This window comes from Python bivittatus, unplaced genomic scaffold, assembly GCF_059951505.1.
Source record: "Python bivittatus isolate LINGU-HERP-01145 unplaced genomic scaffold, Pbiv_v1 ctg000070_np1212, whole genome shotgun sequence".
In the NCBI taxonomy this organism is placed as follows: Eukaryota; Metazoa; Chordata; class Lepidosauria; order Squamata; family Pythonidae; genus Python; species Python bivittatus.
Window position 1 is genome coordinate 5,188,336 of NW_028277034.1, and position 19,664 is coordinate 5,207,999.

At 40.5% G+C, this 19,664-nt stretch overlaps 1 protein-coding gene across 5 annotated transcripts in view; it reads right to left on the reverse strand.

Annotated features, from left to right (window-relative positions):
• Positions 1-6,431, reverse strand: part of MTUS1 (microtubule associated scaffold protein 1) — a 98,523-nt gene extending 92,092 nt beyond the window's left edge. For 2 of the 5 annotated variants that reach the window (XM_007426899.3, XM_007426897.3), the window contains exon 1: positions 6,215-6,431. The gene's annotated coding sequence lies outside the window, so the exon portion shown is untranslated. Of the gene's footprint in view, positions 1-5,473; positions 5,716-6,210 lie in introns of those variants that run through there. The other 3 variants (XM_025165862.2, XM_007426898.3, XM_025165863.2) reach the window with 3 other exon arrangements.
• Between the last annotated feature and the right edge of the window lie 13,233 nt (positions 6,432-19,664).

Genomic DNA, 19,664 nt, shown 5'->3' on the forward strand with positions numbered 1-19,664 from the left:
ATAGAATAGAATAGAAATCTTTATTGTCATTGTACAACTTGTACAACGAGATTAATGCCACCCCAGTGCAGCTTTAAAAATATAAAAACCATAAAACACATAAAACACACAACACACATAAAACACATATAACACAACCTTCACATTCCATATTGCACAACCCCTGATGCTGCATTAATACTGCACTATACGATAGAATGCAGTATAATTTTTACTGGGTAGCAGTGAGAGATTCTGATAGCGCTGGTATGAATGAGAGTATCAGCATGTTACAAACAGGTTTCTCTACAAACGTCATTCCAAGGATCTTGAGCAAAGCCTTGTCAACGTTTGCTTCCTTCCTTTGAAACAACAACAAAATCTCAAGCATTGCATTATGAGAAAAATTAATCTCAACTACAGAGAATTTATTTGATCTTTATAGCAGGGACAGCCAATAACTTTTTCATCACACTTCAGCAAAAACTCAGTGAAAAAAACGGCAACAATCTTATATTCAACCAGAGTTTAATAGCTTTGTTGAAATTACTCACAATTGGATTTGTTTTTAATCTGGTCGTTTTAGAACTGTAGCTTGTACATGCTTTTCAACAAATCAACATGAACTGAAAATCAGCTTATCTGTGGCTAGTATGCACATCAGGCAAACCCAGAATGCAGTTTGCTTTGTTTTGAATTGATATGCTGTATGAACCACCAATTGTGGCTTGTAAACCATGGTGTATGTTTAAAGTATGTTGTGTGAGCCCCGCCAATGTGCTTTACTAAATAAGCCATGGCTAAGCAAACTACATGGCACGATGTCTGACTTTCCAAGAAGCTTATAAGTGTTAACTGGGTACATAATTATTAGAAAATAACAGAAATATGGAAAAAGTTTGTTTAATCAGAAATGAGCCCCTTTCTCTATGCTACAACCTGAACGCAGCACTCCCCATACAAACAGCAACCAAACATTATGAGATACTGAGATGGCAGCAATACTGATATTTTTCATTTTAACACAATTTCTTCCTTGATACTGGCATACGTCAATAAGATTAAAACCTATAAAGTAACCTTATTTTTAGCTACAAATCTACAAGAAGTGCCTGGAAAATGTTTAACTCAGTGGCATTTTATATGCCAGCTTTCTGAATGCATGGCACTTACTGTTTAAAGTAAACTGATGAAATCCAGTTTATTGTATTCCTGTCTTCAAAGGGTGATTAGGTGTTTGACTAACAGAGTTTAAAAATCATTTCTGATCCTTTAACTTCTTCAGGAGCCTCAAGAAGTCATTCAGACTATCCCCCTTGCGGTCTCAGAACAATGGTATCAGATTCAAAGTGAGTGCCCTTTCTGGTTCCTGTATCTTTGCCAGCAGGGTTTTATATAAATAGAAACAAAAGGAAATACAAACACTCAAAGCAACTGAGCATTTTTCCAAAGCTGCCTAATCAAACTACCAATCAAAAAGCACAACCATTTAGTACAAGTTATTATAATTAAACAGCTGACCTACTAGCAAAAGCCTTATTGATTATATTTTAATCCTACAAGAAAGAGGCAAACAATTCAAGATCTCTTTTAAGTATGTCTGAATTTATTTATTTATTTTGCAAGCTACTGTTACTCCAAGGCAGTGTTTCTCAACCTTAGCAACTTCAAGACGTGTGGACTTCAACTCCCAAAATTCCCCAGAGAGCAAAATAAAAAATCAGACCACCACATACTGAACCCTTCTGATGCCTGTGGGTGTGTTACGGGATCCACAGTGATACCATGAGGCATCGACTACTATGAGGTTTAGTTATTGAAAGACTCCAGAAAGTTGTCCATGTTTCGCAAACAAACACCCAAATAAAGCACATCATAGTTTCATGTTCTTACTGGAAATGTGGGTGGTCTCATGATACAATCCACTAGCATGTCATAACTTACTGAATTCTCAGAGTTTAAGAAAGACAGGATTAAATTATGAGAACGATCTAGTTATACTTTGAGATTCCCCTCAGGTTAAGGCTACGGCCCTTGATTTATTGGAGAGGAAAACATGCAAAGGAGAAGGACGTGTTTGGGAGAAGTTTTTCTGCAGTTTATAGACCCTTTTAGAAGAGATACTTGTTTAAGAACTCTTGCTGCTATTTTTTTAACCAGTCAGTGCATCTCTCATATATAAATTTGTGAGACCAAGAACAATTGCAATAATTTGTGTTCTATATAGTACAGAATTGGCAAACTTATTCTAAAAGCAAGTACTTAAGGTGGGGATTAATGAGAAAAGGAAAAATTAGGAATGATTCCAAATAAAAATAAATCGTATCATCACGCTCTTTATACTTTAGTTATTAAGGATAAAATCAATGCTTGGCTACCTTGGTTTAAAAATAATTTGACTTTTTAATTTCTTAATAAGCTTCAAAATTCATTCACAAGCTATCCCCCATGTTCACAGAACAATACCTGACTTGTCAGAAACCAATATATGAAATGAGTAGTATTTAATTCAAGTAGACCACATCTCCCCAAATATGGTACGAGTATTAAGTTCCTTAAACTTGATTAAAGAAACAGACGTTACCAGCTAATTTTGTAGTTCTTTTAAATCAATTCTATTGATCTACATGTTTCTATCACTAAAATGTTTTCAGTCCCTTCCATTATACTATAAATAATAAAGCAGGGGAAAAAAATCAGAGACAATATTCCCTTCCAGAAAGGATAAAACAGGTTAATCAGTGGAGACCAACCTCCTTATTTATACACTATAATATGCTATCCCATGAAGCCATGGTTTATATGCTACAATGGCTAGGTTTACAAATCCAGTGCCAAAACCCAAACTTTATGGCTTAACATAATATAGGAAACCAGCCGTTAACTAAATCAGGCAGGCAACTATGAATGAGTCAAGCATCAAGTTATCAAAGTACTTTTACAGGCTTATAGGGAAAATGAGAAATTAAAAGAGAGGTAGTTTGCCTTTATTCATGAACAAAAGCTCACTTGTTTTTTAAGTAAGAGATCTGTAAATCTTTCATTTAGACATTGATTTTCCATCTACAGGTTCCATATAGGTCCCAGCTAGTTGGGTACAAGCCTACCTCTATTATATTATTATGGTTGGTCATACAGTCAGCCAGATGTTTAGTCTGGATTTGGCATTTTTATCCACTTATTGAGTCCTTCCCAAGGACCTGGGATAGGCAGATGGTGTTGTTGGATGGTGTTAAAGGTATTGTCACAGGATATAAGCTGTTCCAAGTAAAGCTGCCTTTTGCAATATTATATTATTTTTATCTACATCATTATTATTAAAGTTGTCTTTTTTTCAAGGAAAAAGGTGTCAGAAAGCAAGAGCAGAGGAAAAGTATAGACATTACAATATTGAACATTAGAAGTGGTTAAGAAGATTGAAAGCTACATTGAAATTTTAGAGAATTATACCTTTTATGCCAATTTTTATTTATAAAACACTTCAGATACTATGAACAGTCTACAACTGCATGTCCAGTTAGGTTTGCAAATTAACATATTAATGTATAAGATACACAAGGGCTTCACCAATCCAAGTTTCTTTCCTGCTACAATACCATGTATTTTGCAAAAGTTTTCGTAAGCTAAGCCAATTAGCTTCCAACTCAACTACTGCTCCAGCAGAAACTTTTCAAAAATAATTTTGCAGGACTTCATCTGGAATTATAGAGAAAATAGTTTCGGAAATCCGACCTCAGCCTGGTATTGAAAACTCAAGGTGCCACTGAGCTTCATCATTATTTCACACACACCCCGCACCAACTTTCTGAGTTGATCTGAGGGACTGCTTTTCTGCTCTTCCACAGAGTGGATGGTTTGTTCTTCACTATGAAAACAAGCACAACCAGAAAAACAGGCGTACAGGGGCCATTTTCTGCAAAGTCCCTTCTCTGTCGGCCAGCTGAAGACAGCACTTATAAGTTTCCTTATTCAGATGCAAGGTGAGGACACCAGTAGTGTGGTCAATTGTGAGGATCCTACTGGAATTGCAGTCACTATTCCATATTATGATCACTGTTGCAGCACTGCAGAATGCTTAGAACAGTAAGGCAGATCTGAGTTAAGAATGCAGCTGTCTCTGTAGCAGAAAGGACATTTTCACTGGATATGAAAGAAACAGAGTACAACTTGACACTGTTGAAAAAGCCAGCAAAATTGCATATCTGACGATTTCTCTCAACCAGAAGCAAGCAAGCATATCCAAGCCACTTGACTCAAGGACACATTCATCCATAGCCTGAAGCATCACACAAAGCAGATTTCCTCTCACAGTTCAGTTCACAAGCTTGGTTTGCAGCCCTAAACAAGTCACCTTGAAATTGTCTCCCCCTTCCACAATCTCTAGAAATTCTGTTTCTTGTTTCTAAAATTCTGCTTTGTTCCTCTGAGCTTTTCTGCATATGTTAGATGTTAGACTGGAGAGATAAAATATCAGTTAATAATCTGGCTATTTTTACCAGGTTCAGCACAAACCCTGTCCCAGCTATCGTGATGAGAAAACCTGATCCTCATCAGCCTAGCTGAAAGGAAGCTGCACAGAAACAATTTGATGTGAGAACAGTGTGGGGAATATGGAGATGCCTTTACTCACTGCACTGTGTTTAAAAGGTCCCAGAAACTTTCCAAGCTAAAAGCTGTCCAGAGGGAGACTAAACTGTCCAGAATCTATATTAAGGAGATCAGCAAAAAGGGGGAAAAAGAGAATTCTCAGTACCAGAATCACAGATCTTTCATTCTTACAGTTATCCCACAAGGGCAGCACCAACCAATTCAAAACTTGCTAGAATGCAGACCTACTCAGTTGTTTAGTGGTGCCACTGAACTCAATGCAAATATTTTATTATTTTGCATACTGATTCTAATACATAAAATGCTTCATACTCAAACCATAATTACTCTTTGCAGCAGCCACCCTTCAAGAAAAACAAAGGAAAAATCCATTTTACATGGAAAGCTGGGGCAGGAACTGTTAAACTCAACCTTCCTCTCTCGGTCCAAACTGAGACCCTCTTTGAACCCCTCTCACGAAGACCATGAGAGTATTTTTAGTGGATGACTGAAAGCAAAAGAAAGTGAACCGATTAATAAGCCAGATGCACTTCCAGCCTATCTAAGTTTGGCAGATGTACCTTACAGGAAAAAAAATAATAATAAGAGCTTTTAGGGAGGTCTAAGAGGAGGATGAAATCTGAACCTCTTCTTGGCAAACGCGGGCACCACTTCCCTTCACATTCCTCTCAGCACCTTCCTGCCATGTACGAAAAGAAAGAGGGCAGGGTGGGCTCAAAGGGAGAAGGGACAGCGCCTTCTAAGCTCAGCGACTACAACACCCTCCAGTAACGCACGTCGGCTCTCAATGAGGCACGCCAGGGTATTCTTTTACTGAGTGGATTAGATAATTGCTTCCCTCTCTTTTTAAAAGCAGCAATAACCGGCGAGGTCGCTTTCCACATACTTCGCGGCTCCGCGCAAGCGCAACAGAGCGCAATCCGAAGAGCCCTTTGGTCAGCCGCGACATCCTTGCCAACTTTTCTCTTGAGCGCCTGGCACTGCCTAAAGCTGGCGGCGGCGAAGGGAAGCCACGGCTTGGGTTATTCATTTGCGCGCCCTCTTGGACGCCTTCAGTTTGGAGGGCGGCGGCAGGAGCTCGGGGCCCGGCCAGCCGAGCCGAGCCGAGCCGAGCCGAGCCGAGCCTGCAGACCCTTCTCCAGCCGCAGCCGGCCGCGGGAGCTCCGAGGCTGCCAGCGGCCCCCGGCGAAGCGCGAGGCAAGACGCAGCGCCAGCTCCGGGCGAGCGGCAGAATCCGAGGCTGCCCCTTCCAATGAGAACCCCCCGCCTCCGCCGCCGCGCTTCCCATTGGCTCGCCGGCGTCTCCCAGGAGGCGGGGGAGGCGACGGCTCCCCGCTCCAACTTGACCCGAGGCGAGCGACCCTCGCTCGCCGTCGCCGCGGCGCCCGCCCAGCCGACCCGAAAAACTTTCCCTCCCTCGCGAAAGTTCAGCCTTTGCCCGGGCAGGAGGACGCGCCAAAGGCACCTCCAGCGTCCCCCCCTCCCAAGTTCCCCAGCAAAACTTCAGCCCCCGTCCGCACCCGCTGCGGCGCAGCCAGCCCAGCCAGGGGCCAGAGGATGCAGGGGCAACCAGGACATCCTTCTCCTCAGCCCTGGCAGCCCCCGGCGGCCGCAAGCGCTCACCTACCGCGCCCGGAGCTGCTGTCCAAAGCGCAGCCCTGCAGGGCTCGGTTTAGCTTCAGCAGCTACCGCAGGACGCTTCGCTCCGCGCCGACTTCAGAGCTGGTGCGTTGAGCCCGTGCGCGCACGCGGGGCGCGCGCGCTCGCTCGCTCTCACTCCTTCCCCCCTTCCCTCTCCCTCTGGTCCGCTTTCTGCCTAGTGCGCGTGCTCAATCCCGGCCGGGCACTGGCAAGGAGTACCTTTTCTTGTGCCTTGAGGGACTGGCAACACCTGCCTTCCCCGGTGACGTCACAGCATTCCTCGCTACCTGGCCCAACCAGAAGCAGGAGAGCGGGGAGGGGAGGGGGCTGTCCTTTGCAGCAACTGAGGGCAATCGATGTAATTGAGACGTTATTAAGGCAGAAACAATTCGTATTGCTTGCCAATTGATAAGACTGTCTAGGGCCAGATTTAAATATAAATGGTTCCTGTTAAGTTGTGGGAGAAAATTTTCCCTCCGCAGGGATCTGTTCTTGCTTCTCTTATTTATAATACGCGATACTAGAAACGAAGCAGCGAAAATCCTGAAAAGGAACAGTGGCAAGTCCACCGGTGGAATTGCAAGTTTGGATTTAGGAAATACAGATCCATTATGTCCAACTGATAGCTTATTTTTAAAAGGAACCCTCCCCCCAAAAGGAAGATAAACAGACAACATGGTAAAATTAGTCACAAAATTTAAAGGCATAGTTAACTATATCAAAACGCTGTGCTGTAAAAGAAAGTAAGGATACTCAAAGCTCTCCTACCATGCAAAATTCCACGTTTCCCTAGAAGTAAATCAGTACAGAGGCATTTGAACTCTATAAATATTGCTCCATTTTCCCATACCTGCTTACCACCTGCAAGCAATGCTCAAACTGCGTCCTCTTGCAAGGTTTTAAACAGTCTGGCTGGTGTTTCATCAGTTTTGGAAGCTTTGTAGTTAGCAATTCTCTAGGACCATTTAATTTCACTTTCCAGAATGGAAGTTCAGTGATCAAATCTTTGTATCTTCAATTTCTTCTGTACGGTCACACCGTCTCTTTTTTGCATCATTCTCCATTGCTTTCTTTGTCTTTCATAATGCCCATCTTTGCATAAAGGTTTCCCTTTATTTCTGTAATTTTCTTAGGATCTTGTCCTGCCCATTTCATTATAATCTTCAGTTTCTTTGCCTTCCTGATTCATAACTCTATGTTTCTTTTTGCTTTTTTCTGGAACTCAGCATTTATTTGGGCAAATTTTCTTCTGCTTTTTGCTTTCTTTAGATAGTTTCAACATATCAGTTGAAAGCCATTTTGCTGGCCTTTTGCTTCCTGCATTTTGGGATAGGGTTCCCCCCCCCTTCATCTTTGAAGATGTCATGAATTTCACCAGTGCTTGAGGTACTCTGTTGATCAAATGTAATCCATTAAATATATTATTTAACTTCACCACACAATCATATGGACTATTGCTGAGGCTGTATCTTAATGATCCAGTTGTTTTCTTTAAGTTATAATTTTGCAAAGAGGACTTTGAGCTGCAGTCAGTAAAAATCTTGGTTTTGCTGACTGACTAAAGCTTCTCCATCTTTGCTTACAAAGCATATAATCAGCTTGATTGATCAGTTTGATCCATCCAGAGAGGTCCATCTTTTAGGTTGTTGGAAGAAGGTATTTACTGTAAAAATGAAATTTTCTTTGCAGAACTCTTAGTCTGTTTCCTACTTATTTTTGTAAACTGAAGCCAAATTTTCACATTATTCAGATGCTATTTTACTTCCAACTTCCAGTCTCCTATTATTAGTACATCTTTTTTTGGTTCCTGTATTGCAATTTACCTCAGAACTGTTCAGTTTCTGCCTCCTCTGTATTTTGTTTGCCTTCTCTTGGACTCTTATTGAAATCATTCCATCATCTGGAGGGTTGTATCTGAGGACTGACTGTGACATCCTTTTATTAATATTGACGGTTACCCCATGTCTTCTATGGTTTTCTTGTCCACAGTAGACAATCTGATGCTTCTCTGATGTGAAGTGACTTATTCCAGTTTATCTCAGATTGTGGATTCCCTGAACATTCCCAATGTTCAGTCATGACATATCTGTTCTGATAACATCAAGTTTGCCTTGCATCATGTCTTTTATATTCTATGTTGCAGAATACTTATCTTTCCAGCACTGAACTTTTGCTTTTGGCCACATCAGACATTGGCTGTTTTTTCAGCTTTAATCCAGCCACATTGTAAGTACCAATGCTAATTTTACTTGCCTTCTGCTCTTCCCTACTAGTTCATTACAGGTGAAACTCAAAAAATTAGAATATCGTGCAAATGTTCATTTATGTCAGTAAGGCAACTCAAAAGGTGAAACCAATATATGAGATAGACGCATTACATGCAAAGCGAGATATGTCAAGCCTTACTTTGGTATAATTGTGATGATTATGGCGTACAGCTTATGAAAACCCCAAATTCACAATCTCAGAAAATTAGAATAGTGTGAAGAGGTTCAATATTCTAGGCTCAAAGTGTCCCACTCTAATCAGCTAATGAATCCATAACACGTGCAAAGGGTTCCTGAGCCTTCAAATGGTCTCTCAGGCTGGTTCAGTAGGAATCACAAGCATGGGAAAGACTGCTGACCTGACAGTTGTGCAGAAAACCATCACTGACACCCTCCATAAGGAGGGAAAGCCCCAAAAGGTAATTGCAAAAGAAGTTGGATGTTCCCAAAGTGCTGTATCAAAGCACACCAATAGAAGGTTATGTGGAAGGGAAAAGTGTGGTAGACAAAGGTGCACAAGTAGCAGGGATGACCGCAGGCTAGAGAGGATTGTCAGGAAAAGGCCATTCAAAAGTGTTGGGGACTTTCACAAGGAGTGGACTGAGGCTGGAGTTAGTGCATCAAGAGCCACCACACACAGACGGATCCCGAACATGGGCTTCAAATGTCGTATTCCTCTTGTCAAGCCGCTCCTGAACAACAAGCAACGTCAGAAGCGTCTTACCTGGGCTACAGAAAAAAAGAAGTGGTCTGTTGCCCAGTGGTCCAAAGTCCTCTTTTCTGATGAGAGCAACTTTTGCATCTCATTTGGGAACCAAGGACCCAGAGTCTGGAGGAAGAATGGAGAGGCACACAATGCACAATGCTTGAAGTCCAGTGTGAAGTTTCCACAGTCTGTGTTGATTTGGGGAGCCACGTCATCTGCTGGTGTTGATCCACAGTGCTTCATTAAGTCCAGGGTCAATGCAGCCGTCTACCAGGAGATTTTGGAGCGCTTCATGCTTCCTTCCGCAGACGAGCTTTATGGGGATGCTGACTTCATTTTCCAGCAGGACTTGGCACCTGCCCACACTGCCAAAAGTACCAAAACCTGGTTCAATGACCATGGGATTACTGTGCTTGATTGGCCAGCAAACTTGCCTGACCTGAACCCCATAGAGAATCTATGGGGCATTGCCAAGAGAAAGATGAGGGACATGAGACCGAACAATGCAGCGGAGCTGAAGGCCGCTATTGAAGCATCCTGGTCTTCCATAACACCTCAGCAGTGCCACAGGCTGATAGCATCCATGCCACGCCGCATTGCGGCAGTCATTGCTGCAAAAGGGGCCCAAACCAAGTACCGAGTACATACGCATGCTTATACTTTGCAGAGGTCCAATATTGTTCTATTTCCAATCCTTGTGTTATTGATGTCATAATATTCTAATTTTCTGAGATTGTGAATTTGGGGTTTTCATAAGCTGTACGCCATAATCATCACAATTATACCAAAGTAAGGCTTGACATATCTCGCTTTGCATGTAATGCATCTATCTCATATATTGGTTTCACCTTTTGAGTTGCTGTACTGACATAAATGAACATTTGCATGATATTCTAATTTTTCAGGTTTCACCCGTATATGCCTTCCAACCTGGCAGGTTCTTCTAAAACAATGATGTTGTCGTCCTGGTTGCATACATGCCTTTAATTTTCTTGACAAAATACTGGAGTGAACTACCATTTCCTCCTCCACAGGATCATATGTAGTCTGTCCACTCTTTTATGATCCACCCATTATGGGTGACTCTTCAGGAAGTGAACACTCCCAAAGTATAGTCCAGCATCACTGGAACATACCAGTTCCTTCACCACTACAAAGTAATGACACATAAAGGGATTGTAAGTACCTCTCTTGATATCAGGAAATTTCTCTGAATAGTTAGCTGAAATCTGCTTTAATGCAGTTTCCTACGAGTCTCCCTATCTTAGATCTAAATTCCACATGGGACTCTTCACACAGAAGATTGTAAACTGCTTTTTTAACAAAAGAATTGAATGCAATGTTGAACACCATAGGGGCCACTATGATCATTGAACCAGGATAAACGTGAATAGAATGTGCTTTTGGCTTATTTCCACATGAAAAACAACTAAGTATATGTTTATTCTGACTAGCTCAGGGGGGAAAGAGCATAAAATACCTGCATAAACTGTTACGTCATGATTCCTGATACTTGTTAGGTGAGTAATCACCTAACTTAGACGTTGCATTGATGGAGAGAGAGAGTACAGAAGTTAGGAATTTTGACCTTTACATGAAAGTAATATCTGAAGATTGAGGCTTGCATTTAAAAAAGAGTAATCAGTTTCCTTAACAATTAATCTTATAATTTAACCACAGAGCAATCTAATAAGGAAAGAAAGAACAGGAATGTTAAATAGACTTTTTGATGCGATAAAGAACATTGATTTCAAAATTCGTGTATGTTAAGATCATGGTAGTTTTTTTATAGAAAGAAAACAGAACAATTGCACATTATACATAAATGGGAAAACACCTAGAGCAAGTAGATGAATCTGGGTACCTTGGTAGAATGTTTAGTAAAGATAGAAACATAAATAGAGAAATTTTAAGAATTTTAATTTTAAAATTTAAAATTTTAAGAAATTTTAAGAATTGCAAATGCTAGTAGAAAGGTAGCAGGTAGGATTGGGGCTAAGGTTTGATGAAAAAAATTACGTTGTTAATGGAAGTAAGTTGGATATATTAAGAGAAACAAACAAACAAAAAAAGATGAATGCAGTGGCATGGGGTACCTAAGAAGCCTATGTGGAAAAGAAGTGATAAGGTCAAGAATGAATAAATCCTGAATGATTGTAGATTGAATACAAAAGTGAGCACCCAGTATGAAAGAAGTACATTGAAGCTGTTTGGTCATGCAGAGTGAATGAATGAGGACTGAATTGCAAAACAAATACATAAAAGAAAAGTGAATAACTTGAGAGAAGGGAGACCAAGAAAGTCAGGGTTGGATGGAGTTGCTGAAATCCTAAAAAAGACACAAGAAGCTTAAAGATTTGAAAACATCTGCAATAACTGTTTCAAAACTGATTTCATGCCACTCAAAACTGACAAGGGAACTTGAAATCATGTATTCCTGGAGATGACCCTTTGCAAAAGTTTGCTTTCATGCTGATAATATCTCTTCAAATCAGAACAACAGTAACAACAAAACCCCCAACAAGAAAAACCTTCCACAAACCCTTAAGCTAAATATGGGCTTCATTCAAGACCTCCTTTAGGGATATTCAAGTCCCTGAGCTTGTTCACTGAATCTGAAGTTACTTCGGAAGTTCTCCCAGTCTGGGTAGGGATGGGAATATTTTTCTGAAATGAAAAGAAAGGGTTTCAAAATGCCATCATGTGGATGGAGCTCACTACATTGTTCTCTGAACCAGAATAAACATAGTGGACCTCTGAATGCCTTGCATAGAATCATCACAATTTTTGAGATTGTAGCAGCCATAATATAACTTAACTTTTGTTTTGTGTGTCCAAAATATGCAAAGGTATGGGTGTCTCAAGTACTGAAATAGCACCAAACTCGAATAAGCTGATTTGCAGTGTAAATTGGTTAAGGTGACCCTTTAACATTTCAAATGTTTAGAGCTGTGCAGAACCAAAATGTATTGCTACACATTCGATGTGCATCATTATATGCTCTATTAGGTAGAACATGGAGTTTGAGGCCATCGTAGTCCAAAAGTGTTCTAATTTTATTATTAATTTTATTATTTGTAAATTATTGTAATTATGAAATTAAATAGGAAGCTAAAATGGGCCTCAAAAATAATTTTTATTTCTAAGAATGCTTCTAGACCTCCAGCATACCCTGGGGCCTTCTTAGAACATAAGCGAAAAGCGCGTCGTCGATTTTATATTATCACTAGCGCACGTTCTTGAAAATAAAGATTTGTTGGAAAATATTGCAATTAAATTTAGCTAGAAAAGTAATTTCGTATATATTTAGGCCCAGGTACCTTTTTTTGCAGTTTTTTGCTGCAGTTTTTCTCTTATTTTTGCCAGGGATGCCAAGAAAGTTAAACAGTGTGTCCTCCTTTCCCCCCATTTGTCCTTTCCAATTGTCCAGCTCCTCCTTTGCCTCTTCTGCTAGTATCCACTAACCCTAGCCAGTGCTAGGAACTGGTAAGTATGTAGACTGCCACATTCTGGGCCAGCTGCAGTCTCCAAGTAGCCTTCCAGGACAGCCCCATGTAAAGCACATTGCAGTAGTTCAACCACTAGGAAAGAAGGCATGAGTTATGCCTTAGTATGATGTGTTCTAAGTCACCGAGCCAGCTAATATTTTAGGTTGAAATCCTGCTCCTCTTATTTGAGAATGAGTTCCATTAAGCCCCAAGAGCAGACATCTGCAGGACTGTGAAGTGGCTGCGACTCAATCAGAGATGAGAAACAACAAAAAAGAAAGAAGAAGTACCACTATGAAAACTGTGGGTGGAGCTGCAGATTCCAATGGGTATAGCAAGCACATCTAGCAGACCAGGCCAGATTCCTTCTTCCTTGGGGTTTTAGAGAGTTTGGTATCATAGAATTCCAAGAGCCATTTAGACCACCAAGCCCAATCCCTACCTAATTCAGGAAACCAAATTAAAGAGTTCCTGATGGTGGATGTTGAGCCTCAACTCAAACCCATCTAGTAAAGCAGAGGTTGATGCACTGATGCGCATAAAAAATAGGTGGAGCTTCAGTTGCACCATGGCAGCCTCCATCTTGGTTTTTTGACACCCCTGCAGTGAAGGGAAGTCAGTACTTCTCTTATAATTGATTCCACTGGCAAACTCTTGTTAGGAAGTTTTTTTCTAACATTTAACCAGAATCTGCCTTCCTGTAACTTAAATCCATCACTCTGTCTCTGGCCCTCTTTAAAGGTACCAACAAGTCTTGTTGGGTAAGGTCCTGTGATGGAAGACATGAGCGGGGAGGATTCTGGAATGGAGCTTCAAGGTTGCCAGGAGGGGGAAGAGAGGTTCCAGGGAAAGCACCTCCTCAGCCCCCAGCCGGAGTGTGGGAAAGTCAAGAGAAGGAGACTGGCCCCTTCCTAAAGGCATCATGGTTATAGTTGCTGTTGTTGGGGATTAGAATTAGTCTGGCGAGATTCTGTCTATTAGGTGTAAGCTAATAAAGGAGCTGAACTGATTCTGGGCTGTCTCACTATGTTCTTGGGTTGAACCTGACAGATCCTTTCGGGAACTTGAAAAGTGCTATGGGAATCATATAATGGCTAGTGTGCTGATTTTACTTGGCCTCTCAAGCTAAGTAGATAAACTAGTGCAGCAGGTTTTATTCTTCTGTTTTATGCTGATTGGGCTTTATGAATTTTATTGTAGGACCCCCTGGAATTCTGTGGGATGAAACATCTCATCACTTCTAATAAATCTTTATTATAGTCATAAACAACAGAAAACATCTCATCAGTTCTCATTATGGAGGGGAGATACTAACTAGAAATTTAAAGTTTTGATAGTGAACCTGACTTTTGTGTACTTCTAGGGCCTGAAAAGCAGTTTGGAAATATCCAGAGAAAACAGCTACAGTACGTGAAAGCAGCTTCCTTCAAGAGTAGGGAAAATGGATCTCCTAGAGGCTGTGTAAAAATTAATCCCACTTACAACAGATGGTAGCACCTCAGCTCATCTTGAGAAATGAACTGCATTGGATGTGATTTGTACTTGGATAGGACTTCACTGGGAAATATCAGAGCTATAGGCTAGATTGGGAAGATTAAATTAAACAAAAAACAAAAAAACAGAAGGCAGTGCTGGAAAGCCATTTCCACATTGTTGCCAAGAAATCATGTTGTGTAGACACTAAGATTTGAGTTTGAGGATGTTTTTGCCTTGCAATAGTTGCATTTAGAAATCAGGAATTTGGGGATAACCATGAAAAACAGTGTGCTGATGCCATCTGCTTAATCACTCCCTGACCATAAAAGAGTTAGACAAACCTGCAAAGCTCCATCTGTGGTTTGCTTGATGTTATGTATAAACAGGGAATCAATGCTATTTCATATCAAATAATCCAGAAGCTGGATTCTTACATAATATTTGGCTACAGAGATCCAACATTTTCCAAACTAAAACGTGAGCTACAGTTGGTTCAACTTTGCCTTCAAGTGGTGTGTTGGGGAGGGGGAGAAAGCAAAAATAGAGTGGAACCAGGAGAAAAACTAGATTGGATATGATTTCATTCATATCAAAATATAAACAAATGTGACAAATGATTATTAGTCATGTATTTTTTTCTAAAGATCTCCTCCGTCACATTAATAATTTGACTTGGTATCAAAGTTTGGATGTTGTTATTGCTGCTGCATTCAAGATTTTGGGGAAACGAACGTACCCTCAGGAAGGCAGGCTGGGCATCTTTATGCTAGGATGCCATGAAAAAGTACATTATGGCTTAGCATGACACATGAAACTCACCAGATTTATAAACCGTGTTTTCTTCTTGGCTTATGAATTTGACTTGTTACAAGGGAAAGAAGCCAGAAATGAATCTGCTTGAGTTTGTTTAGCTACACTTACTGGCAGGAAGAGTTGTGAGGTATAATAAAGTCTAGTTTCCTGCTATGATTAAACCACAGTTTTAAGTTCAGGGCAGTGCTTCTCAACCTCAACAACTTTAAGGTGGGTGGACTCCAACTCCCAGCATGCTGGCTGGGAATTCTGGGAATTGAAGTCCACTCACCTTAAAGTTACTGAGGTTGAGAAACACTGGTTTAGGGTGTTCTTTCCAGCACTGGTAGAAACTAATTCTATGCATGTGTATTCAAAGGAAAGTCCCACTGACTTCAGTCAGTGTTTTCCCCAGATAAATCAGTATGAACGTTCAAATTATCCCTGGAAACAAATCCCACTGAATGGACTGCAGTGCATGGGAATTTAAAGGATTTTTAAAAGAATGCTCAGTTTCCATGGAATACATGCACAATAATTTTATTTTATTTAATCCACGTTTGGAGATTTTGAAACAATACAAACCAGCCAAACCTGTTTACTGGAATGATAAGTAAAATAAGCATTCACACCAATCTCCCTAATATACCTTCACCTCACTGAAAACAATAATAAACTATTTCAAGCTCCTGCTTGTCTTCCAAAACCACTTTACTGGTGTCCTTGTATAAGTCCCAGAACCACAGGAGTTGTAACATATGCTTTTAATTCAGTTGTTGAACACAATGGATTGTGTGTCACATCAAATGTTACTAAAAAGAGGACAGCAGAATGGAAATGTTGAGTTAAACCAGAGGATAAAATCTCAAGGGAGATCAACTGATTATCTCATGACAATGACATTTGGTAGAGAACAGCAAGTATATTTGCTTCCTGCATTTAAGGCATGTTACTTGGAACTCACTTTGCAAATGGAGGTCAGGTTTATACATATACATATACAATACTGCAGCCGTCTTGTTCATGAGAAAGTGTGAAAATTAACAAGATAGAGAAAGCACACTTAGCATGGGTTCTGGAATTCTGTCCAGTCCCTTTAGTTGCAGCGGCCATAAGAACTGTCTATACCAGTGTTGTCCAAACTTGGTCACTTTAAGATGAGTGGACTTCAACAACCAGAATTCCCCAGCCATGCTGGGAGGTGAAGTCCACTCATCTTAAAGTGACCAAGTTTGGACAACACTGGTCTATACTTTCTTCTGTATAATGAAGTAATGTATTCTTTGCATGTGTTGGTATGCATGTGTGTACTTTCTCCCCAGGGACTACTAAGGATGTGTGCATATATGTTGCCTACAGTCTGTGAGGGTTTAATCAGGATGGGTTCATATGTGTTGCTTCTGTGTCTCTGTGTGTGTGCATGCACGCACCCTTCTATAGTCCTCTCATCTTGTGTCTGTGTATGTGTGCATATATGTGTGCGGTGTGAAGCACAGGGCAGGCTGTGTATGCACTATGTCATGTGACCAGGAGGAAGGGGGTCAGAATGGAGCAGTCAGGAATATTCTGAGGTTCTGCACAATCATCTCTCCCGTAGGAATTCATTGGGTTTCTCTCCCCCCGCCTCTCTCTCTTTCTAAACACTAGGCTGACTGGCCCATTGCCAAACCTGATCTTTCAGAGAATTATCTGCTGACAGATAGATGGACAAAGTCTACCACAGCTCCATTGCATAATGTATTTCCAATATTCTGTTAGGAAAGAAGAAAAAGGGATAATAAATGTAAACAATGACAAAGAATCAACTCTTATACCAATTAGACTCTATGTGTGCGCGCATGCAGGAAACCAGCACAATTTTAAAAATAAAAACTGTCATCTAAATTGGCTGTAAGTGATGGGAGCAACTCAGAAGTTCCACAAGATTTACACATTACTAAGTGTGCAGTGCCTTGAGCTGTACACAGTTGTATACAACTGTTTGCTTGGAGACTTGAACCTTCATATTTTCTTCCCTTCAGTTTGGCTGTTCTGGGAGCTGCCTTGGATTTTAAAATCCTCGGATTTTTGACTTAGTTCTTACTTTTTGGGGTCATTGCTTCAAGGAATGCAGAGGACTGTGTTTATAGGTTTCCATCCTAGAATGCAGACAGTGCTGTCACCACCAAAGGCAGGAAATGTTTTTTGCTGTTGATATCGAAGCAGAAGTTGTTGTGGGTTTTAAAGTAAAATAATACAATGCTATATTTATTGTGTTTGTTCTACTCCCATAACTGGCTGTGACATCAAAAAGTAACATTTATTGATATTAAAAGTAGTAATTTGTTTGAACTGTTTCTGAGCTGGCTTTTATTCTCTCTCTCTCTCTCTCTCTCTCTCTCATATTCCCTTCCTCCCACCCTTTGGGTTTTTTCAAAGTGGGATTTGATGGCACCTCCATTCCTAGGTCCAATTAGAAGGCCGATGGCCATGTTTTAAAGCTTGTAGGAAATCTGCTGTCTTTATGAGTCAGTTTAATGTCAAACCCTCTGCAAAATAGCACTTTAGACATTTGTAAATAACTGTCAATTCCTCGCACACCCATTACTTGGGAAAGAGAAAAGACAGAGTTGGAAGGAAATAGAGAATGAGTAGAAACAGGAGGGGATTCTTGATTCCTCTCACATTGGAGGAATCCTGACCAAAGATGAAAAATGAGCATTGGACAAGGATTCCCTCATGTCAGAAGAAGTGTATTTGCTCGAGGCCATGGACTTAGCTGTGAATTTATGGGCAAAGGTAATGTTTTCTGCTTTTGAACTTGCAACACAGACCCTTAACCTTGAATATTCTCCTCAACCTCTAAACCTACATGTGCAGCATCACTACTGGCTAGGACTATCTATTCTGGGCTGCAAAATGTGGGATGACCACTAGATGGCAACAAAGGGGTTTTTTTCCTGTTACTGTTGACATATAGAAATCATCCAAGTTTTGCAGCCTAGATATAGTAGCCTCACCGTTGCCTAGTGGAGCAATATATATTGAACTTACAAAGAAATACAGTACCAGGTTTTAAGGCTGTGCTCTTTGGGCATAAAAGGGATACTCAGGAGTCAAGATTTTCACCAGAGAAAACCATGTTCCATGAAATTAATGAGTTCCAGCTGAATTTGGGTGGAATATGGCTGCTGAGTAGAAGGCAGACAGTTGTTGAGAATGTATGTTAACCACTTTGCATTAGATTCATAAAAGAGATATTCTCCACAGTTGCTGTAGTTTTGGTTGTTTTGACTTTTGGTATGGATTTTTGCTCCTCCTTATTATATTCTCCCCACTCTAAGTATCTCTGGTACACCAAGTTTGGCTTCTAAAATCATAGCTTCTGCTTGTAACTTTTAGATAGGATCTGTATCTGAGGGAGAATGAACATCTGCGCTCATGTTTCCCTCTGCCCTCAACTACAGTTTGTTCCAGTCAATCCATCATTGGGATGGAGTCCCCCAACACACAAGATAACTTTTGCTAAATGAAAGACTCTCCATCCCTATTTTACAATTGCTGTAGTTTCTTGATGTAGTTTCTCAAAGGCAAGCTACATGTGTAACTCATTACAGGACATTATTAGAGCTTGAAAAACCCTGGTTGAGCAATTAATGTAGCATAAAAGCATGCACTTACTGTAATCTGAAAGTGCTTAAATTTGATTTTTGTGTTATAAGTACAAGCTGATTTTAATCAATAGAGCTGCTATATTAAGGTCAATACCATTTGGAACAGAATCTACTGTACTGCAGAGAGTACACATTCTGGGCATGTCTAAGAGTATAAGTAAGGAACCCTTAAGGGGATCATTCTGCATTCCAATATCACCACTGCGAGAACTGGCTTCTCCCATAAGCATTAAATTCTTGGAAATTATACTAATAAGATTATAATTGATCAGTATTAAGATCCATATTCATAGGAAGTCTGCTGCTGCCATTTGACAATGGCAATATCAAAAACGGTTCTTACCCTGTAGGACCTGGGTGCAAATATAAGGTCTGCTTGCTTCTTCTGTGAAGAAGATGAGCAGGATGATATTAGGGAGTGGAAGGAAAGTCTCCTCCCCTTGATAAAAATCCACCCACTGAAACAATTCTTTCTTCCCTGTAGGAAATGGCACAGCCTTGCTTGTTCTTCCATAGAAACTTTTTTCAGAGTACCACTTTCAGTCTTGAATCGCTTCTTGACTCCTAATCTGTGGCAATGTGATCTGCATTTGAAGATATTCCATTTTCTTTGGCTACTCTGTACCTAAGTGGCATTCACAGTCACATTTTGTAGATGGGGAAGGGACTTTAGGTAGGACAGACTGAAATATAACTGGGCTCATAACCTTTTACCATTCAATTTATTAATTGGCTCAGAGGGCAGAAAGAGAATTCTAAAGCTTTGGTCTTTGGTGAGACTATTCAGAAGAGAAAATGGTGCAATGCTCACCTGGCAGGCTCATCACAGCTTAGTTATAGCTCCTCTATAGCCTTGACATATGGTGTAGTGCCATCATAAGGCTCTGTTTCTTCTAGAGAAGATCCATCCACCCAATCTAATGAAATTTATCCTGATTGAGGATAAGGTTGCCAAGGAACAACAAAGAAGATTCAAATCATCTGGGAAACTGACTCACTAGCTAGTGGGTTTATGCCATGACCTACCATCTTCTTATTTCACCTTATCACCATG